Raw genomic sequence first — 24,171 nt, forward strand, 5'->3', positions numbered from 1 at the left:
TTACCATTTTTGGATCTGCAATGCTACGCATATCCAAACAAGACTAACTGGAGACCCCTTCATCCAATACGGTGTCCTTTTCCTTGCTACGCCGAGGCTTGCATGGCGGCAGTACACTGCTCTCCACTGCTCCGGTGAGCATTTATCAAACCACGAAGACACTCGGTTGATTGAGAAATTAACAGTGAAAGGTAGTGTAGCGTATCGTTGCGGCACGGGCCATAAACAAACCTTCTAACGAGTCAAACTTCCAAGCGACGGCGATGGTCATAATGCGCTACACCATATTTCAATGCCATCCTGGGAAGTACATTGGGTACCGGGATAAGTATCACGTGATTGCCGAAGCGAGAATTCCAAAGGTAACAACAGTACCACTGCCACGTGGAACGTGATCGGGAACCTGGGCTGAGGGAAATTTATTGCTCTTCAAATGAGAAGAAACCACCGCCTGACAGGAAATGCCAACTTTGGGAAGTTATATTTCAGAATATTTATGGAGGGGAGCCCGATGTCGGCGGTGGCGACTTCGTCGCTAACGGCGGAAAATGTTGAACTTTCCGATTAAGGGTTTGGATAGCGTGATGGATCCATCTCTTGGATGGATTGGCTTTGTCATAAATAGCGGTTATATGTGGGCTACAAAGCTTAAAATATTCTGGTTGCTTTATATGGTGTCGGAATTGATAGCAAAGAAGGAGACTAAGTTGTAGTCTTTCAGATTATTTCAGAACATCTTATCCAGTTAAATAGTCTGTTTTGTTTTTTATGTCTTAGCACAAACTGCAGAACTCTTGTAATACAAAGTTCCAAATCGAAAGATAGTTCGCATTCAACTGATAGGCAAGGGAGAGCAGAGATTTTATGATTTTAGCTTTTTAGACACAAATCCCCCATGCTTGAGTCTTAGCTATCCAATAATGAGCTATGCAATAATGAAAAATTGAAATAATTGGCGGAAAATATACAAACGTATTTGTAACCTGAAACTTAAACTGGGAAGCAAATACACATAATTCTGTTGAGTTACGGTACGCTGGCACATTAATGTTTGGCTTGGAAATCATCGAAGGCCATGTATGAGTATGTTAGGGAACGATGTTCATTGAAAATGATTAATAATCTGATGGAACTGCAGAAACAGTGAATACTAGTTTCCCAGCAGGTACTTCATTGTGAATGATTAGCCACGATAACATCTTATACAGATCTAAACACCTAATGGCATCCATTAGTATTTCACAGCCCATTCAGTTCCACAAATGAGAACGCCCATAATTTGCAGAAGGGAGTCATACACTCCGAAACAACTACACGCTTTGCAGCACCGACCACTCTAGCGGAACAAGAATTATCTGAAGTGGAATACAATCCCTTATAACCAAAAATAGTTCCACTAATTAGTGCTCGAGCATAGCAATTTTCAGAAAGCGCTATAAGTGCCACATGCACTCGAAGGCACACTTTCAGCTAGCGTTGCCCTCGGGCGGCAACGCGTTCTGGCCCAGCCCGCAACCTTCGGTCTTAATTGTTGTTGCAGTTGTTACCGACCGGCCCTACCCCACTCCGGCGCTGCTGCTGGGCGTGCTTCTGGCGTACCTGCATCCATTTAATTTAATTTTCAGAATGTAAAACGGTTTATGAATACGATTATGACCGACTACTACATAAACAGGGGCACGTTGTTGGGCAACTATTTTACACCTTCCATAAGGTGACTGCCAGCAACGACGACGTAACACATCACACCTTTTTCTGCGGTAAATATATAGGGGCCGTTTTAATGCCGGTATTGTCCTTTTTACGTAGCCGACCACGTTTGTATGGCGCACCAGTGACTCGACTTTGGACTGAAGTCTGACCAAATGTTAGAATATACACGAGTTTGAAAATTCTATGTTTTTATTAAACAGAAAAAACAATATCACTTTTTCACATCGAACTTTTCGTGGAACTTCGGATGAATTTCCAGTGGAAGAACGAATAAATTTCCTGCGCACATTCGAATGAATGTCCCGTGGAAATTCGGATGAGGATCCCGTGAAATTTCGGATAAATTTCCCGTGGAAATTTGGAAGAATTTTGAATGGAAATTCGAATAAAATTTCCGTGGAAAATGAATTCACCGAGAAAAATCGGATGAATTTTTGTGGAAAATAGGATAAACTACCCGTGTAATTTTTTTTTATTTCCCGTCGAAAATCAGAAGAATTACCCGTCGGGTGTCTTTCCTTTTTTTAATTAGGAATTAGGATTACCCGTAGAAAATCGGAAAAATTTTCTGAGGGAATTCGAACGCGTTTTCCTTGATAACTGATCCTTGGATAATCGGATGAACTTCCAACAGAAATTCAGATGAATTTCCGACGAAAAATATGAATATTCGAAAGAATTTGCTGTGGAAATTCGAATGAATTTCCTGTGGAAATTCGAATGAATTTCCTGTGGAAATTCGAATGAATTTCCTGTGGAAATTCGAATGAATTTCCTGTGGAAATTCGAATGAATTTCCTGTGGAAATTCGAATGAATTTCCTGTGGAAATTCTAATGAATTTCCTGTGGAAATTCTAATGAATTTCCTGTGGAAATTCGAATGAATTTCCTCTGGAAATTCGAATGAATTTCCTCTGGAAATTCGAATGAATTTCCTCTGGAAATTCGAATGAATTTCCTCTGGAATTTCCCCTGGAAATTCGAATGAATTTCCCCTGGAAATTCGAATGAATTTCCTCTGGAAATTCGAATGAATTTCCTCTGGAAATTCGAATGAATTTCCTCTGGAAATTCGAATGAATTTCCTCTGGAAATTCGAATGAATTTCCTGTGGAAATTCGAATGAATTTCCTGTGGAAATTCGAATGAATTTCCTGTGGAAATTCGAATGAATTTCCTCTGGAAATTCGAATGAATTTCCTCTGGAAATTCGAATGAATTTCCTGTGGAAATTCGAATGAATTTCCTGTGGAAATTCGAATGAATTTCCTGTGGAAATTCGAATGAATTTCCTGTGGAAATTCGAATGAATTTCCTGTGGAAATTCGAATGAATTTCCTGTGGAAATTCGGATGAATTTCCTATTGAAATTCGAATGAATTTTCTATGGAATTTCGAATGAGTTTCCTGTGGAAATTCGAATGAATTTCCTGTGGAAATTCGGATGAATTTCCTATTGAAATTCGAATGAATTTTCTATGGAATTTCGAATGAATTTCCTGTGGAATTCGGATGAATTTCCTGTGGAAATTCGGATGAATTTCCTGTGAAATTCGGATGAATTTCCTGTGGAAATTCGGATGAATTTCCTGTGAAATTCGGATGAATTTCCTGTGGAATTCGGATGAATTTCCTGTGGAATTCGGATGAATTTCCTGTGGAAATTGGATGAATTTCCTGTGGAAATTCGGATGAATTTCCTGTGGAATTCGGATGAATTTCCTGTGGAATTCGGATGAATTTCCTGTGGAAATTCGGATGAATTTCCTGTGGAAATCGGATGAATTTCCTGTGGAAATTCGGATGAATTTCCTGTGGAAATCGGATGAATTTCCTGTGGAAATTCGGATGAATTTCCTGTGGAAATCGGATGAATTTCCTGTGGAAATTCGGATGAATTTCCTGTGGAAATTCGGATGAATTTCCTGTGGAAATTCGGATGAATTTCCTGTGGAAATTCGGATGAATTTCCTGTGGAAATTCGGATGAATTTCCTGTGGAAACTCGGATGAATTTCCTGTGGAAATTCGGATGAATTTCCTGTGGAAATTCGGATGAATTTCCTGTGGAAATTCGGATGAATTTCCTGTGGAAATTCGGATGAATTTCCTGTGGAAATTCGGATGAATTTCCTGTGGAAATTCGGATGAATTTCCTGTGGAAATTCGGATGAATTTCCTGTGGAAATTCGGATGAATTTCCTGTGGAAATTCGGATGAATTTCCTGTGGAAATTCGGATGAATTTCCTGTGGAAATTCGGATGAATTTCCTGTGGAAATTCGGATGAATTTCCTGTGGAAATTCGGATGAATTTCCTGTGGAAATTCGGATGAATTTCCTGTGGAAATTCGGATGAATTTCCTGTGGAAATTCGGATGAATTTCCTGTGGAAATTCGGATGAATTTCCTGTGGAAATTCGGATGAATTTCCTGTGGAAATTCGGATGAATTTCCTGTGAAAGGATGAATTTCCTGTGGAAATTCGGATGAATTTCCTGTGGAATTTCGGATGAATTTCCTGTGGAATTTCGGATGAATTTCCTGTGGAATTTCGGATGAATTTCCTGTGGAATTCGGATGAATTTCCTGTGGAAATCGGATGAATTTCCTGTGGAAATCGGATGAATTTCCTGTGGAATTCGGATGAATTTCCTGTGGAAATCGGATGAATTTCCTGTGGAATTCGGATGAATTTCCTGTGGAAATCGGATGAATTTCCTGTGGAAATCGGATGAATTTCCTGTGGAAATTCGGATGAATTTCCTGTGGAAATCGGATGAATTTCCTGTGGAAATTCGGATGAATTTCCTGTGGAAATTCGGATGAATTTCCTGTGGAAATTCGGATGAATTTCCTGTGGAATTCGGATGAATTTCCTGTGGAAATCGGATGAATTTCCTGTGGAAATCGGATGAATTTCCTGTGGAAATCGGATGAATTTCCTGTGGAATTCGGATGAATTTCCTGTGGAAATCGGATGAATTTCCTGTGGAAATCGGATGAATTTCCTGTGGAATTCGGATGAATTTCCTGTGGAAATCGGATGAATTTCCTGTGGAAATCGGATGAATTTCCTGTGGAATTCGGATGAATTTCCTGTGGAAATCGGATGAATTTCCTGTGGAAATTCGGATGAATTTCCTGTGGAAATCGGATGAATTTCCTGTGGAATTCGGATGAATTTCCTGTGGAAATTCGGATGAATTTCCTGTGGAAATTCGGATGAATTTCCTGTGGAAATTCGGATGAATTTCCTGTGGAAATTCGGATGAATTTCCTGTGGAAATTCGGATGAATTTCCTGTGGAAATTCGGATGAATTTCCTGTGGATATTCGGATGAATTTCCTGTGGAAATTCGGATGAATTTCCTGTGGAAATTCGGATGAAATTCGGATGAATTTCCTGTGGAAATTCGGATAAATTTCCTGTGGAAATTCGGATGAATTTCCTGTGGAAATTCGGATGAATCTAATGTGGAAAGGAGGTCGAATTTCTTGTGGAAATTTTGATGAATTTCCTGTGAAAAGGAGGATGAATTTCCTATGGCAATTACCCTGTGTTTGTCCCGTTAACCTATGCTCGCATTGGTGGAATTTTCAAAAGAATTAGCTTACTTTTTCTAGCAGCATAAAACTAGGTATTTGCTTCTTTATTAGTGATGAACCATATGCATTTACTATGTGCCGAAAATTCTACTGCGTGGAAAAGATTCTTCTGTGATCCTTAAAGAGAAACGAAGCTCTTACCTGTTTCATACGTTATCTAACTTGGCAACGTACAAGGCACAAATGTCAACAATTCAAATTCTGCCTCAATTCGTTTTTTTTTATTTAATTGTTTGTTGAAAACATTTGAAAATGCTGATTTTTCGGTCTATAATCTCTCAATATTGGTGCCACTGAAGGGCGCCATCGCAAGCTAAACCTCAGTTGATATCATAACGTTTGCTCAAGAGCTTTGAGCAGTAGCAATGGTAGGATACTTTCACACTTTTTCGAGCGTATTTGTCTTTGCTTAGATTTTTGTGCCCTATAAAATGTTCCGTCATAGTACTAAACTGACTCCAGCGGACTCGTTCAACAATTATTGAAGTGGAAGGCGAAGTGCACAAGACGGTGCTTACGGTAAAAAGTTTCGCAGCTCAAGTTTCTGCATCCGCGCGTTCCGTACAACATTCATGAGGGATTTTTGCATCACGATGAGTAATGATCACGATGATGGCTATACGGAAGATGATGTTGCAGCAAGTGGATTATCAGGAGTGGAAAAAATTAATTACTTTTCTTCCGCTTCCCCAACTGCTACTATGGAGGAACTTACGGAATGTGCTTTTCCAGCAGGTAACCGAGAAGGACTTGAGTTGTGTTTATCCGTAATGTTATGAGAGGAGAGAGAATTTATAATCAACATGGGGTTAATCTTTATTAAAGTAATGTAAACTATTGTATTTATTTTGGAAAGGTTAAGTTTATTTTTCGAATTAAATAAGCATAGAGATTTTCTTTTGCCTTGGAAATGGTTGACGTTTTATTTTGAGCAGAGTAATTTTATTTCGAGCATGTGAGCTCATCGGATGGAAACACTCAACAATACTAAAACTGAGACCGAGAAGCATTCTGCTAAATTGAATTCATAACAAAAACAGACAGAGCGGGGTCAAGTGCGCTTTCACCTGGATCTCTCAAGTGCGCCATGAAGCAAGATAATTAACGCTACTGCTGCTGCTGTGCTGCAGCTGCTTCGATATTTATGAACAAGGTGTACCTACTCAGTCGTTATATTCTCCCCCGAAACAATGCATTTTAACAACCGCCACCAGTCAGATGTTCGCTTTTCGTTCCATAAACAGCTGTGTAAGTTGCTCTGTTTAATGTTTCGTTGGAGTTTAGCTCGACTGTTTGCTCCCAAAACAGTTGTCGACGTAGCTTGGAGCACGAGCTAAGCACACGTAAAGCACCGAATCCATGGCGAAGGATCGAAATATTAAAATGTAGTGCGAGAAAAGGTCTGCAGAACAAGAAGTCGACAGAAAAAATGGGTAAAAATTTTCAAAGCTGTTTGCCTTTGTTGAATAATTTAAATCTTGCGAAAAAAACCATCCATTTGTTGTCCATTTGGTTTTGTTCCATCACTATAGAGTTTCTGCCAATTTTCGACTTTAGGTTCCTCGACATTTCGTCGCTAACTCAGAATCCAAAGCTTAACGTTTTCTTGCCTCTGGGAGGTTAGACGTTTAAGGGCTCGCCGAGATGTTGTTTTGTCAAAAGTGGTAATGCTTATGCAAATGAGTAGTGCTCTGCAAATATTTGACAACTCAGGTCATACAGCTGATGGTCCTTCTACAGAGTGCAACCCCGACGCAGGTTTTGCTGTTTGTTGTGATCGTATGAATTAGCTCGACCAAAATAAATATGTAATTGAGATTTGTTCATGAGTGAAATTTGTCAAGTTGTCAAGTAGACGGAAGAAATGCAAAACTTTACTTCTTGCATTTCTTAAATCATTTTCAACCCACAAGCAGACATTTTTACCGCTTGACATGTTTGACTGTTTCAAATAACCGTTTTATTTATGCCGTCCCATTCACTTTTTCGATTCAGTTGGTTGGATTCAGTCTGGAGAGGAATTTGAAAAAAATAATAATTTGGATTCCAATTGAGATTTGAAATTTCAAATCACAATGACTTGATTTTTAATTACATTCAATACAATAGCATTAAGGTCACGAGAACTGGAAACTTAAGATGATTACACTGGATTCTGTTTTTACACGATTTACATTTTCTCAATTTTCCACTCATCCTAATAGCCTATTCAGATTGGGCTATTTATGACTTTGTTAAGTGAGAGGGTATCCAATTATTACGAGGTGTTCAGACTGCAGCTAGATAATATATCTTGACGTTTCCATGTTTCCTCATTTGCACGCTAATACAGGGTTGAATTCAAGGAGAGTTTAAAAATTTAATTTGCGAAATCAAGCATTTGTGTGGCGACAATCGAACATTTTTTTCTGAACAAAGTTTCTACGAAAAAAAATATGAAAAGGGATTTTCGAAGAATATTTGAAGCTCTCATTAAGGATAGTGAACGAAGCTACATTCATTAGTTGGGTGCGCCGTTCTTCGGGGAATCAGACGATTCCTCAATTTATTTTTAAATTTAAAAAGTACTTTGATTCTGTACTATGATCGAACGGAGATTTGATAGAAACATTTAGATACTTTTGGGAATTCTCACAAATAAATAAAAAAAGGACGATTGGACCAATTTTCAAGAAATATTATCGAACTAAAATGTATTTCCACCAGTATCTCCATGTATGAAGGGCAACTCAGCAATTTAATTTTTTTTTCAAAAATGGAAACTGAACCATTGCGTTCTACTCGACAATCAATGATACAGCTTCTAACAAAATCGAATCGTGTGAATGTGATATAATTTAAATTGGATTTTGGATGAATTAATGCATTACCAATCCATGTTTTATTTAAGGTTATTCTACTTTATATATACATCCCATTCAAATCATACAGTTGTCCCACGTGAAAAATGTTGAAATCCAAAGTATATTAAGCCATTCAAGGAGCAGAATTGAAACAATTTATGAAATCATGTTTATTCATCAAATATATTCGTTTTACAACCATTCCTACGTTTTACAACATTCCGCATTAGCCCTTGAACTTTGAAAATTTATTCGATTTGTTCTATTAAATCTAGGTTTAAGTTAAATACTAAAAAAATACTAAAAATTTCGTTTCAGGTGGTTCGAAACGAAATTCCGCGGAATTTCGCGGAATTTGAGCATGGCCAAATCTGATTTTTTAATTTCGTTTCGTTTCGTAAAATTTCAAAAATTTCGCTTGAAAAAACAAGCCTCTAACGAAATTTAACGGAATTCCGCGGAATTTCGAGACAAATTTAAACTTAAGCCATACTTTATATTATCAAAAATTTTGGCTGCGCCGCTGAACAAAATCATAATACTATTTTCAATTCGTTATGTTATACACATTTTTCTGTTAACGCTTACTATAAAATGTCGAGAAATTCGTATTTATTTTTCTTTCATAAAACGTCTTCAAGGGCCCTCCTTAGCCGTGCGGTAAGACGCGCTTAATGAACACTTAGCTGTGAGGCAGCTCGGTCCCAGTGTGGGGATGTAATGACAATAAGAAGAAGAAGAAGTAGAAGAAGAAGAAGCAGAAAACGTTTTCAGTGGTTTGTTAGAAATGTCTAACGGAAAACGAAAAGTATCTTTAAATATTCTGCCCTAGTTTTTACAAAAGTTATCCGACTCAATGTGTAAATAGAGTGTAAATGTAATCAGATATGAATCAGATCAGATTTGTCGAAGAGGCAAACCGAGCAAGAGCAAATTCGCAGGGCCCTTGTGAAGTCTTTTTTGGCGTCTTATTCTTATTAAAAGTCGATTTCTTCACCTTCGCTTAGGCATCAAGCCAGGTTTAAGAGCATGGGAAAATACCGCTTAAATGTTAAGAAGGCACCAAGGAAAACGAAATGCAACATTTTACGTTCAAACACCAATTGGAATCTTACCTATAGGTAAAAATAGAAAGTTCAAAAGATTGAAGATACTCCACACACCAGTCAATATTCGGCGAATTATCAAAATATACATAGGGGGAGATCCCCTAGCGCCGGACACCTCCCAATACCGGACACTTCTCAAAACGACACTTGCAGAGGCCCTCCCACCAACTAATGAAGTGCAAAGGAAAGCTTTTTCAAAGTCCTTTATTTGCAGGGAAAATTAGATCTTTAGGTTGAATATTTTGTACAAGATTGAAATTTAAAAAAAATGCACAAAATTTTATTGTTTTGCCTTATTTTAGAAGGTTTGAACCAACAAGATCTAATTCGTTTGGAAGCATTCTAACCATGTAGAGATGGTCAATAAGAGCCATATTTTGAATAATGATCATGATTTGCTATATATGTCATGTAATTGTGGTGAAGAATCAATTTCGTCTATCCGGAAGCTATCCCCCAGCTTTCCGGACAGTTAGATTTTTATGTAAGCAAATAGTAATTTTTACACCTGTTTCTTAAAACTTACTTCAATTCAATAGCTTTTTCTTACAAAGGTATCAGGAAGCCACAGAAATAAGTAGAACGACAATTTGAAGATGGTTTTGAAAAAGGTGGGAATTGGGAGTAGGATGCAAGAAATTAAGCTGGAGAGTCGAATAAGCTCTACTAACAAATTTAAATATCTTCAACTCAAAGCAAGTGAAAAATATTACTATTCTGAATGATGTCTCTACTCATGTAATAGCAACTTAGTGATATTTGAACATGATGCAATAGTGTCCGGTACTAGGATACGCTTTTCTGAACGGCATAATTTTTCATCCAAAATTCGTCAATACATCGTCGCAAAACGTGTTCAAATGCTCATATATAGTTTGTATGAATCATCAATGATCATATTTTGTGTATATAGTATACCAGTTGACATAATCCGTATAGTTAGTGAGTTTTTCATTAAACGGCTTATGTGTCCGCCACTGGGAGATCTCCCCATACAGTCCCTTGATCTTCTAAATCTTCGCATGGAATTTGCAAAAGAAAAATCCAGAACTGATTCAAGGGCCATACAAATTGCTGAAGGTTCATTACTCATGATTGCTTTCAGCTAATACTGACCATAACAGCTGTTTCTTGCATTTTATTGAAGTCGGTTTATGATGAAAATTTGGCATCAATTTTTGCATGTCTCATATGCACAAACACATATACAAGGACAAACAGATAATGGCTCAGTTCGTCGAGCTGATTGTATATAAGACTATGCCGCCCATGATGGCATATTTGTAACACTTGCATTTTTGTTCATTTTGTAAAATGCCTGTGAATCGTCCAGAAAGCTCAATTTACTGCATCTAATCCCACCACAGCAAAATAGGCTTTACTATCTTGTTTATTTGTGGTACCGTCAACTGGGGGGAAGATGATCATTGAGGTTAAGATGATCATTTGATGTGTCAGTCAAAAGTGCCAAATTTTTTTATGAAACGGTAGTCAACAATATTCTTCGTTCAAGTAATGTTACCGCTAGGTAGAAATCCGAGTTTTTCGATTATAATCATGAAAATGTATTTTGTGGAAGAAAGAGAGAGATAGTCATAAATGACGCTATTTTTGTTTCAAATATTGACTTCGTAGACTTCTTTACGTAGTAAATTCAACATTCATACAAATAACCTAGTGTATTTTGACTACTAGGTCATAATGATTTTAGTAGAGCTGTCTTGATCAACTTCACCCCAAACCAGATTACTCAAAAAATGTGTGATAATTTGATTTATTTTAATAAATGCGAATGCATTTCAGAAAACTAAAGTTGTTGATTATTGCAACGTATAGCAGTACATGTTTTGAAAATATTTGTTTCGATTTAAGGTGATTATAGAATGAAGCCCGTGGTGAATTTCAAATTCACCACACGTTTATCTGCATACATTTCCAAAAGCCCAAATCTGGCGTAATAGTTTTCGTACAGTGCCGAAACTCAAATCATGATTGTTCAGCATAACTAAGCAAACGATCTACCATTATTTCAGCCGCATACGCGTTATGGTTCTTTCATCTCGTGCTGTGTGTGTGTGTGTCATCCTCTACCCCTCACCCAGCTGGGGGTGTTGGTCAAGTAGTACTACGAATAATTTGATCATATCTCATGCTCCGTAATGGTGCCCTTTTTGTTATGAAGACTAGTACTACAAAAAGGAATCACTCCTGAAGCAAGAAAGGTTTCTTCAGGAAGTGTAGGGAACGGGATGTACTAGTTGTTCTTAACAGGTACAGCAAAACTTCACAAGGACGCCCTCATTCGTACTAACTACTCAGGGAATAGAAGGCCGAGAAGAGCCACCGTTGCCGACTAAAGCGTGAACCGGATACCTGGGACTCCCACAGTATCCGCGGCAATAGCAGCAAACGATGCCCTGTACGTATTTAGTGTTCAATTTTAAATTTTTAAATTTATAAATCAGTGGAAGAAAGAAGGAATGTATTGGAACGTGCTCACCAGTTGATGTCATCCACTATCAAAATAGTTCCAGTTTTGTTCGAAACGTATCAGGAATATCCGAGAAAACGACATAGTTTCTTCTCCTGTGTGACCAATTTTGCAGTTGCGAAGGTTTTAGTGGGGTTCGTAGCTGTTTCGGTAGCTACTGATGTTAAGATTACTGGTGTCGCTTCCGCAGTTAAACAGGTTCAGCTCAGCAAAATTAATAGTGCATTCTCATTGATCCTCCCGAAACACGCTTTCGAATGCAGCAACTCAGCAACTAGAATCCTGAAGAAACAGTCATCAATGATGCCGAACGTATGCGCCCGAGATACAGCAACAATGCACCAGATGCGTCCTGTCAGTTTGTTCCGAATGTTTCTTAAAAGCGCCGAATGGATCACTTCATATCTTCCTTTATATCTTTAAGATGGCTTTGGCTTGATTATCACTATGGCACTGGAAATTAAACACTTTAGGTGGCAATGGGACTTTTGAATTTTTCGTTTTCTTTCCATTTCTAAAAAGTTTAAAATTGACATAGCAGAAGAAAAATCTGGTTCTTTCATCTCGTGCTCTAGAAAAAAATATTGGAAAAGCACATGGTTTACAAAATGGCCGATTGCTGGCTTCATTCTATAATCACCTTAAAATGTAAACACACATTGTTATTGCATGTTTTGTCTTAAAAATGATCATCTTCCCCCCAGTTGACGGTATTTACAATCTACAAAATCAACCAAAATGCAAAGGTTGCAAATGTGTGATCATGGGCAGTATGGGTCTCCGAACCTCCTATAAAAAAATTGAATTTGGAAGGAAATGATGGCCTTTTGGTACATTTTTTTGTATGGAGAAGGAAATATCATTTCTTCATACCCAGACATTACTGCTGCGGTAAAATTTTGCGATCACATTTGTGAAATACATATCTTTGTGAATTTTAGAAAGGTACACAGGATCTTGCACAGGAATGTATGCTATTATTATCAATTCTCTATCTTCGTATACGCCTGACAGATGTGGATATATCTAGGAACTTTTTTCAAATAGGCGGAACGGTATTTGACCTTGAAATTTAAAACGTCTCATACTCTCTCTATTCAGCATATTTTGTTCAACTGACGTTACTACCAGATAGATCGCAATCTATTCTTTCTGTTAGGTACATTAGTTGACCAAAATAGTTTGAATTAAAAACACAATCGCCATTCCAAAAATCAAGATCATAATCAATTAGGCCAATTTGAAAAAAGTACTATAAATGTTTTAGTTAGTTAGTTAGTTAGAGTTAGAGTTAGCCTAGTACCATAACACCACACTGATATGAGACAATATGAATCACATAATCTTAATACGTCTTAAGTGGAATAAGGTTTTCAACAGAATTTGAATCTATATAAGAAAAATCCCACAATTTCTATATTTTTATATACTTTATGATATATAACTGAACTGATATAAAAATGAACAAATTCGGGAGCACTTACTCCACGATGAAGTCGTTTGAAAGCGGCACAAGTACGGGGGTATTGCCTTATCGCCAATGCAATGGTTTATAAACGGGAACGCGGCGAATTAATAATAGCCTGTTATTATAACTCTATTGGTGGCAAGATAGTTATTTGACTTCGAAAAAGTGAAATCAGAATTGCATACATAATGTAAAACCAAAATAAAAATTCCGCGGAAAAAAATTAAATTTCGTTTCGTTTCGAAAAATTTCGAATTGAATGCATCTTGATTTCGTATCGTTCCGAAGTCTCGAAAGTAAATCTATATTTCGTTTCGTTCCGTTTCGAATCAAAATAGAAATTTTAAATTTCGTTTCGTTTCGTTTCGTTTGTAAAAAGTGTGTTATCGCATACCCTTATTAAATACTTCATGTTGATTCTAGAGAGCATCTGTTTTTTAAACAATTCGTGTTGAATAAGTGGAGAATAAATAATTATCATCATTATTTTTCATCATATAAAATGCTTTCCACAAAACCATCACAATCCGAGTTATTCTTCAGCGCTCAGAAGATTTCCATCTAACATGCATTCGACCCTGCTGCGACAGAAAGAGCATGACTGTCAACTACGAAACGAAATGAAAACAGAGAGAATTTTCTCTCTGGCAAGGAGAGCGTGACGCTTGTTAGTTTTATTTTATTGAATTTCTCCCTGCATCCCAGTTAGAACGAAAGCTCTCTCGTAATAATTGTTCGTAAAAAATTCTTTATGACTCTTTTTAGCGGGTATCTTTTGACAGCACAAAATGTATGAAATATTACGTAAATAATGACATCATAAAGCGTATTTACCCTGAAACGCCAATTATTATGTCATTAATGGCGTAATCTGAATAGGCTATAAATGTTAAACGTATATTAATTATCATGTGATTTTTCTTTGATTTATTCTGGATTTTTTGAAACATGTTGCGAAGAGTTTGGTGGCAAATTGAAGTCACACGATCAAAAATACGAGCGAAAAAAAATCGTATAGAAACAAAATCCTGTATATACGACAAAACCAAAAATCAGTTATCTTGGAAACTACGTGCTTTTTTCAATGATTTTTAAAGAGCACGAGCTAAATAAACATTATGCACGTTAGAACGAAATTACAGAAGATCGTTGGACGCTTATTTGTGCTGAACAATTAATTTTAGCACTGTACAAAACAATCATGCCCGATTTGGTTCATAGAATCTAGTGGTCTTCTTCTTCATTGCCATTGCATCCCCCACTGGGACAATGCCGCTTCGCAGCTTAGTGTTCAATCAGCACTTCCACAGTTATAAACTGCGAGGTTTCTAAGCCAAGTTATCAGTTTTGCTTTCGTATATCATGAGGCTAACACGATGATACTTTTATGCCCAGGGAAGTCGAGACAATTTTCAAACTGTCACCGGGAATCGAACCCAACCAGCCTCAGCATGGTCTTGGTTTAAAACCGCGCATCTTACCGAATCTAGTGGTGATGAACCTAATTACAAAATTTAGAAACGAATGACAACTAGTGGCGACGCTTGAATCACCAGCCTATTTGAGCTGCTGAAATCAAATTGACACGAAGGGTACTGCTTGCGCTAAACTTTCAGGGCGACTGCAATCGTTTGGCCCAGGGTTGAGTTCAGTGGCGACGGATACTCCATGCGGCGTGGACTCATCAAGAAGGAGCTATAGTGCATCAAGTAATAAGCACAGAGGATCAGACAAAAGTTACATTGAACGCAATACGAATACAACCTGCATTTTAACACCTTTTTAATTCTTCGGTTTTATTATCTAAATTTTTCGTTTTATTTTTACACATGTAGAGATTTGTTTTTCAGGAGATTTCTTTCCAAATTTATTTTATTTTATATTCCCTTATTTTTTCTATAATATTTCATTATTTCAAAGGTTTTTAGCATTTTTATACAGATCGAAATGTTTCCTCGAGGGTCACGTTTTCTATAATATTCGCCAAGGTTTTTTTTTAAAGATTTTCCTACGTTTTTCTATGATTTTTTTTAAAAGAATTTCAAAGAATTTGTTTTTCAGTCACAAGCAGAGAAGGATAGTTTGATCGAAATTCATTCGGTCGGAAGCAATTTGACCGAAAGCTATTTCACCAAAATTCACTTGTCAGAACCACACGTCAGGCCGACAGCCGTCTCGCCAAAGTTTTTTTTAGCCAATTGAAACATTTGACCAAATCAGTTATCAAGACGGGAAAAGGTCATGTAATTTGACCTAAAGAGGCATACGACCGAAGATGTCGTTTGACCGAACTGGTTATTCGGCCGAAATGCTGCCTGGCCCATAATGCCGTTTTGCCGAACAGTGATTTGACAGAGAACATTGTTTGACCGAATAGGTCATTTGACCGAAAATTCCGGTTGGCCGAAATGGTCGCAGAAAGGTCCATTTGTCTGAAATTGTAATTTGGCCGAATGGTACTGGTGAGAAAAGGGAAGTAAGAAGTGAGGAATATTTCCGGTCAAAAAATAGTAGGCGGCTGCGTTTGTCATAATATTTGATCGACGTCGGCGGCGGAGAAAAGTCCCACGGAAAGAAATTTTAGCCGGTTTCGGCAGCGTGAATCGACGTGTTGATTTTTTATTGGGTTTCTAAAAGATTTTTTTTCTGGATTTGTTATGAATATTTTTTGAATATTATTCGCCAAAAAAATGTAATGAATTTTGTCAGGAAATTTTTCCCAAATAATTCATTCTGATTTTTTTTCTTGGGTTTTCTTGGGAAATACTTTAAAATTCTTTGAAACAGCCGAACTGCTAATTTGGTCAAAAAAGCCGTCATTAAGTCGAACTGGTCATACGTCCAAAAGTGTTATTTGTAAACGGGTAATACGGTCAAAAATGTCGACCCGTTCGGTCAAATGGTCCAATCTGAAAAACAACCATGTAGGCCAAATAAACTTCTCGGACAAACTACTTTTTTTGGCCAAAGGACCAGTTATGCCGAATGACATTTTCGGCCGTGTGCCAATTTCAGCTAAATGACATTTTTAGTCAAATGACACTTTCTGCCAAACGACCATTTCGAACAAACGGTAGTTTTGGCCAAAGCGACTTCACAGATGAAATGGCCAGTTGCCCATTCCGATCTTAAGATATTTCGGCCGGATGGGTTTCGGTCTATTAGTTTGATCGATTGTTCCCGATTGACATAAAGTCGTTTGGCTTAACTGTTATTATAGCTTTGTGATTGATGCATAATATCGAGCCATTGAGCTTCGTTAATTCTACCATGCAACATTAGACGAATTATTGTACGATGCGGCAAAAGAAGAATAAAGAGTGTGGTGTCCGAACTACACCAGCGGAATAATTTCGCGACGAAACTCAGAGCAGATCCTTCTGCTTCAAAACTAGCTAACAAACTGAAGATCGGGATTCTGTCGCGGCACAAATCAACAAAGCCGATTGCATTCGAAGCTCTCGTTCGCATTTGGCACTGTCTTTTTCTCTCCAGTGCGTTTCATCATGGCATCTCTCGGGGAGCTTCACGATTAATGTCAGAGCTTTTCTTTTCTATTTGACGCGTGCTGCCGATTTTGCAGATCGTGAAGCTTGACAAACATTCTACACGTCTAACAGAAAACATTTATTTATAGCTTAAAACTAAACAACACAAGTGTGGCTAGCAGAATTATTAAATTTATGTTTCTTGTAATCTCATATCCTACATCCTTCCCCTCCTCTACTCTTATGATGTACTTTATTGTAATAGCTAACTGCTTCATTATTGATAACATCCTCAAATATTGCTCATATTCGCCAACAGATAAACACTGGTGAAAAAATCATGAAAACACGAGAGAAAACACATTTCGGTTCAATGTTTCGATCTATATCTGTTGAATACATACACCCAAGACTGAAATTTGAAATAACATTTAAACGGTACAATTAAAAAATTAAGTCCTTCGTCAAAATATAACCATTAATTATTTGCATGATAATTCATCCATGTCTCAATGCGATAAGGTAAGAAATAATTTAACATAATTTAAACATATTTATACATTTTGCCCAAAAGCAATAACTATCAGATCACTGGTTTGTAACAAATTACGTGATAAAATACAATTTTGAGTTTTAGAATTCCAATAACTGTTCCTGAAATCCTGTTTTTCACTGTAACCTACTCTGCATCATGAAAACAAAGAAAACATCATTCTCGGTATAGTTTCAATCATTATCAAAATAAAACAGGCTTCCACGGTTCAATCTCTTTAAGGGATAACAGCGTCTCTAGCGTGTTATACGTTTGCTTTTATTACTCTCCACATCCCTCAGCAACGCGCCCTGTGCTCTGTCACTCCCTTGCAGTCCGTTTTAAATTCGAAAGACACTATTATCAACCATTACCGCTCGGAGGAACAAGCAGGTTCTTTTTTCTCTCCGATCTGTCCCTCAACGCCTCAACCTTGGTGATCAAGGGTTCGGAATATTTTTGCGGCCTACTGCCTCCCAAAACAGTGTCAATGTGGTCTCTTCTCCTCTCTTTCGCCGGAGATTGAATTTTTTTTTCGATGTCTCTCAACATAGTCTGGCAGAGATACGTCCCCTAATCCCCAGGATCTCAATGATGATATTGAGTAGCTACTTTCATTCAAAATATGTACATATTTGTATCATGAAAATCTATCCGTATCTATATAAATGACGTATAGATAAAACGTAAAAATTCTCTCAAGCTAAAGTGACGTCACTCTACAAGTGTTTATTTCGTCATCCCGACGAGACATTTTTGTTTAAGCTCCATTATCTATTATCTACCTGAGATGCGCTCAATCATCGTGGAAATATTTAGTTACATCTAGAACTTGTCATAACACCTGAAAACACATTTCTACCCACCTTGCCGGAGATTCTCTTTCACCCTCATACTTTTATTCTGTAGTTCGTATTTTTTTTTTCATGGCCTACTGCCTCTGAAGACAGCCTACCAAGCAAACGTTTCTTTTCTCGGCCTACTACCCCTCAGGACTGCCTACCGGAAAAGCTTTTTCTTCTTATGGCAGATTGTTTGGATTTCTTCCGCGGCCTACTGCCTCTCAAGACAGCCTACCGGAAATGCGCTTTCTCTTCCGCCCTTCCGTCGGGGAGATTTAATTCATTTACTCACGGTCTACTGTCTCCTAAGACAGCCTACCGGAGATGCGCTTTATCCATGCCCTTTAATCGAAGAATTCATTTCCATTCTCATGGCCTACTATCTCGCAAGACAGCCTACCAAACAAATGCTCTTCAACTTCATTGCCACCCAAAATAATCAAAATTGTAAGGAAAAAAATACGCAAAAAATGATCGAAACTATTGTTTTTCCAACACCGAAAGTCAAACGGTTCGCGCTTCGTACCGACTGCGTCATTGTGGTGTCCGAACTACACCAGCGGAATAATTTCGCGACGAAACTCAGAGCAGATCCTTCTGCTTCAAAACTACACGGGTAGATCAAACAACCCAAATTTTGAGTTGTTTTCGATGTGGCATCTCTTTCATTCCATCCTTTGCTGTCAAAAACAGAGAAAGAAAACCACCCAACGATAGCAGTTCGATGGGGGAAGCCAACGCTAGGTTAAAGGGGTTGAACTCAAATTTAGGTTGTTTAAACCTATTTGAACTTAACATTAGGTGGAAACAACTTAATATTTAGGTACTTTTCACACGGGATCAAACGGAAACTTCTCAAATCCGAGTTGGGCCATCGAACTCAAAACCCCACCAACGGTCCAAATTAAGTGAAATGAACTTAATTTTGAGTTGTTTGAACTTCATTTTGGGTTGTCTGATCTAACCGTGTAGCTAACAAACTCAAGATCGGGATTCTGTCGCGGCACAAATCAACAAAGCCGATTGCATTCGAAGCTCTCGTTCGCATTTGGCACTGTCTTTTTCTCTCCAGTGCGTTTCATCATGGCATCTCTCGGGGAGCTTCACGATTAATGTCAGAGCTTTTCTTTTCTATTTGACGCGTGCTGCCGATTTTGCAGATCGTGAAGCTTGACAAACATTCTACACGTCTAACAGAAAACATTTATTTATAGCTTAAAACTAAACAACACAAGTGTGGCTAGCAGAATTATTAAATTTATGTTTCTTGTAATCTCATATCCTACAAAGAGGTTCCTGTAAAAACTGAAATATTTTAAATTTTGACACACCTACTAGCAAGATGAATCTTTTTTGAATGAATTTGACATTGGTGGCTTATTAATGATTTGAGTGTTTTACTTGTACGTGAAGTTAAACGATTTACAATGATATGGAAATGCTAATATCATCTTCCAAACTCAGACGTACATGTTCATGATAGAATTAGAGGCCAAAGTGTAGAATTGATAGTTTCGTTGGGATACGGCTGGCATGAAGAATGTTTTTATAAAAGTCGATTAGAAATCGAGCGGAGGGCAATATTTGTGATGGCACATATCGCACGACCTTCCTTCTGCCCAACTCCCGTATGAAGGGAGAGGGAAGGGGGAAGGGTCATTTGGCCGAAACCCAATCGGCCGAATGCCACTAGACCGAACAGACCATTAGGCCGAAACCCATCTGGCGAAAATCATTTGGCCGGAAGGGTTGTTTGGCCGAAAGGTTCGTTTGGCCGAATGGGTCATTAGGCCGAAAGGGTCATTTGGCCGGAAGAGTCATTTTGCCGAAAGGGCCATTAGGCCGAAAGGGTCATTAGGCCGAAAGGGTTATTAGGCCGAAAGGGTCATTTGACCGAAAGGGTCATTTGGAAGAAAGGGTCATTTAGACGAAAGGGTCGTTTGGCCGAAAGGGTCGTTTGGCCGAATGGGTCATTTGGCCGAAAGGATCATTTGGCCGAATGGGTTATTTGGAAGAAAGAGTCGTTTGGACGAAAGTCTCACTAGCCACTTCAAATTTCCCACTGTGAAAAGGGAGTAGTGAGATGTCTCACTACCCACATCGCACTACTCACAGGGAGGAGAGAAAAGTGAATGGCGAGAAGTGAGACGTCTCTCTTCTCATTCCTAATTTCTCACTTTTCAAATGAACTATTCGGCCAAATGTCCTATTCGCGACCCTTTCGGCCACACGACCCTTTCGGCCAAACGACCATTTCGGCCAAATGACCTTTTCGGCCAAACGACCTATTCGGCCAAATTACCCTTTCGGCCAAACGACCCTTTCGGTCAAATGACCCGTTCGGCCAAATGACCCATTCCGCCAAATTGTTCTTTCGGCCCAATCTATTTTCGGTCTAATGGTCAGTTCGGCCAAATGGTATATTCGGCCAAACAATTTTCGCCCTAGTGGCATTCGGCCGAATGGGTGTCTGCCAAATGACCCTTCCCCATGTACGTCTAAGTTTGGAAGATGATATTAGCATTTCAATATCATTGGTGGTTTGTTTTATTTTCTATGTAAGGAAAACCTGCCATTTTTGCATATCTTCTTTTTATTAGTTCTTCTTATTCTAAGGCTCTACGTTCCAACTGCAACTTCTCCTGCTTTTCAACTTAGTTTTTTATAAGCGTTTCCTCAGTTATTAATTGAAAGCTTTTCTATGCCCACCATGACATGGATATGTATCTTGTGTGGCAAGTACAATGGATACACTATGCCCAGGGTGTCGAGAATGTTTCTAACTCGAAACCATTCTAGACCGAACCGAGAATCGAACTCACCGTATTTGGATTGGCAATCCTACGCCTTTGCTCGCAAGGCTACTGGAGATCCCGATTTTATTAGTTAAAGAAATCCTATTCGCTCAAGCGTTCTAAAAATATTTTTTTAAAAAGAATTTTCTTGGCTCATACATGAAGACATTACTTCTGTTGGTCGATCTTATTCACCATCGGCACCATATGCTTCATATCTCACCTTAACATAAGCCGGCAAGCCGGGCAAATGCACTCTTCGAAAGAAGGGATCATATCTTCCCTTTCCTTAAACTGAGCAAATGCCTGCATTAAAAGAAGAAATCATATTCTCTCTTGCCTTCTACCAGGCAAATGCATCCATCAAGTAGAGATCATATCTCCCTTGCCTTAAACTGAATGCCTTATGTGGGCAAATGCATCCTATGAAAAAATCACATCTTCCATCGCCTTGAATCTAGCAAATGCCTGAATTGAAACAAGGAGTCATATTCTCTCTTGCCATCTGACAGGCAAATACAATCCTTGAAAGAAGGGATCATATCTCCCCTTGCCTGAAACCGAGGAAATGCCTGTATGAAAATAATGTGTCATATCATTGCTAGCCTTCTATCGGCAAATGCATCTCTCAAAGAAGGGATCATATCTCCCGTTGCCTTAAACCAAGCAAATGGATAAATCAATAGAAGGAGTTATATCCTTTTTTTCCTTTTACCGTTTTTTTTAAATATTTGTTAAGGTTTTTTAATTTAAGATTAAGTTCAACACCGACCGGAAAAAATGGATCCGTTGAAAGAAAGGATCATGTCTCAATTTGCCTAAAACTGAGCATATGCCTGAATTGAATGACGCACCCACATCTTCTTTTGCTTTCTGCCATACAAATGCATCCTTTGAAAGAAGGAATCATACCTTTCCGTGCCTTAAAGCGAGCAAATACCTGAATTAAAATATGGAACCATATCCTCCCTTGTCTTCTGCCGGGTAAAAAAGATGGTAAGTGGCAGATATAAAACACAACATCTCTCCTTTGATGTAGAAGCGATTATTGTCGCTATGAAGAATTGAACATATTTTACATTAGTTTCGAAATTTGTGCTTTCACAATTGTTATGCCAAATGACCATTATGTCAAACGATCTATATGCCAATCGGCGTTATGTCAAACGACTTTATGCCAAATGACCTACCACCGTTTGATCGATCAAATGACATATATGACCAAACCACCGTACGGCCCTTCCCGTTATTAGACCGAAAGTCATCAACGGAAAGCAACTTGGCCGATTAACACGTCGGAAGTCTTCAAGCCGAAATTCAATTGGCAAATTGATCGTTTGGTCGAATCAGTTGTTAGGTCGAATATGGTTTGGTTGAAGGCGACATATGGCTACATACAACAACATTTTTGGCCGTATGACCCGTTCATCATATGGCCAAAAATGTAGTTGTAATCAAAAATCATTTCAACCAACCAAAAACCAATTCTATTCGGCCGGGCGACTTTTTGTCCATATGACATATTCAACAATCCATGCTACTAAAATAGCCTAGACTCATACTTATATCCTAGAATTATCACATTTTTGCTAATTGCCTTTTTTGGACCTGAGTCTAATCCACCTTGGCATAATGCATTATTCTCGAACCATAAGGATGCTTTTGGCATAGTTCCCAAGAATCATCTGCTGCCAGAGCACGGAAGCAGAAAACAAGCTTTATCACAGTGCAGCAGTGTCTGAAATTGAACATACGTGTGCATCACTCTTACTCCAGCAGCTCGGCAATCTTTCTCCCACAAACATATTTTCATCTGACATTAAATTGCAGTTTATCCGCCCACGTTTGGAAGTGGAACTGACACCGACCAGTTGGTCTTGGCTAAATCACTGGTTGAACTTCAATACACACGGATAGTGTTATGAACACAACTGTTGCTGGCAGCAGCCTGTGTTAATTCATTAATAAATTATCTGTTTGAAGGAAGCACTGCTTAGAAATATTGTTCTCATCTTGAAGTACATTCAGATTATATTCGTATAACAAAAGCGTTAGGTAGTTCATTTTTCTATCAGCATTCATAATCTAGAAAATGTATGTCTGGTAAAGTAATAATCGAGGAGGCAGATTTTTTTTTAAAGATAAATAGGTATTTGTATATAAATTTCCAGTTGATATCTAAATAACTATATTACTTGACTAACAATTACACCCATATTGAAGCATAACAACCAGAAAGCCAATAATGTTCAAAGCACATAATTGGATAAGATTCGGCGTTAAAAATTCAAATATCCCATAAAATGGCTCAGCTTTTCACAAGAAGTCAACCCGTCAAGCACAGCCCGTAGCTCGAGGATGACATAACAATTTCCTTTCGATATCGTGTTCGGTATTTACCGACGCATCTACAAAGAAAATTGTGCCCTCTGGGTGGGGATCTGAGGATCTTCTTCGGAAAGACGTAATTTATGTAGCTATCTCGGAGATAAGCATCGCAAGGTCTGTCGTTCGTCATTCCATTAGCGCGGCAGCAATCGTCTTCGTCGTCTGCTGGGGCTCCACCCAAACGAAAAACCAGGGCGGCGAATTGGGGACTGCCAAATGCGGGCTCGGTAGGTACGTGTGACGAGTGCGCACCCTCTTAATGCTGTTTGAGCTTTGATCCCATTTTAAAAATAGAATTGATTTCTGTTTGGAAACTACCTGAAGACTGACATAATCCGAAGCGATGATACTCAACGTGACGTGCGTGGTTAGGGTGGCTGTTGTTCAGAAAAAGAAAGATGGAAAGCTTTCCTCGAATGCACGGTGGCACTATATTGAAGGGCGAACCAAGCTTTCGTACATAGCTCATGGATGAGCGAAGAAATGGAACGACATGAATGGAAGAGCGTGCTTGCTCTGGTCTCGTGTGCGTTGCTTTTAATATCCGTTTATACTTAATTTATTTATTCTCCCTATTAGGGCCAGAGTGATTTATTTGGTAGAAAAGGTTGATCCGTATCGGCTCCCAACTTGATTTACTGCTAATGCAATCAAGAAGCAAAGGTATTTTTGGGTGTTCTTTGCGAACCGGTGCCAGAATATGGATTGCTGTTTGCTCATACTTAGATGGGAGTGTTCCAATAGGCTGATTGCATTCGCATTGATGGCTCTTAATGAAGTTGTAAATGGGCTTCATTCCTATTTCGTTCATTAGCTTCAATCATTGGGGGCGTTGTTGAATGGGAACATAAATCGTTACTTCAGATTATTGGGGATTAGGTTCTAAACTACGAT

General features: G+C 38.4%; 1 protein-coding gene across 2 annotated transcripts in view; it reads right to left on the reverse strand.

Moving 5' to 3' along the window:
* LOC134211100 (potassium voltage-gated channel protein Shal) overlaps positions 1-24,171 on the reverse strand; it is a 641,586-nt gene that overhangs the window by 318,001 nt on the left and 299,414 nt on the right. The window lies entirely within an intron of this gene.

Source organism: Armigeres subalbatus, chromosome 2 (genome assembly GCF_024139115.2).
Source record: "Armigeres subalbatus isolate Guangzhou_Male chromosome 2, GZ_Asu_2, whole genome shotgun sequence".
Classification (NCBI taxonomy): Eukaryota; Metazoa; Arthropoda; class Insecta; order Diptera; family Culicidae; genus Armigeres; species Armigeres subalbatus.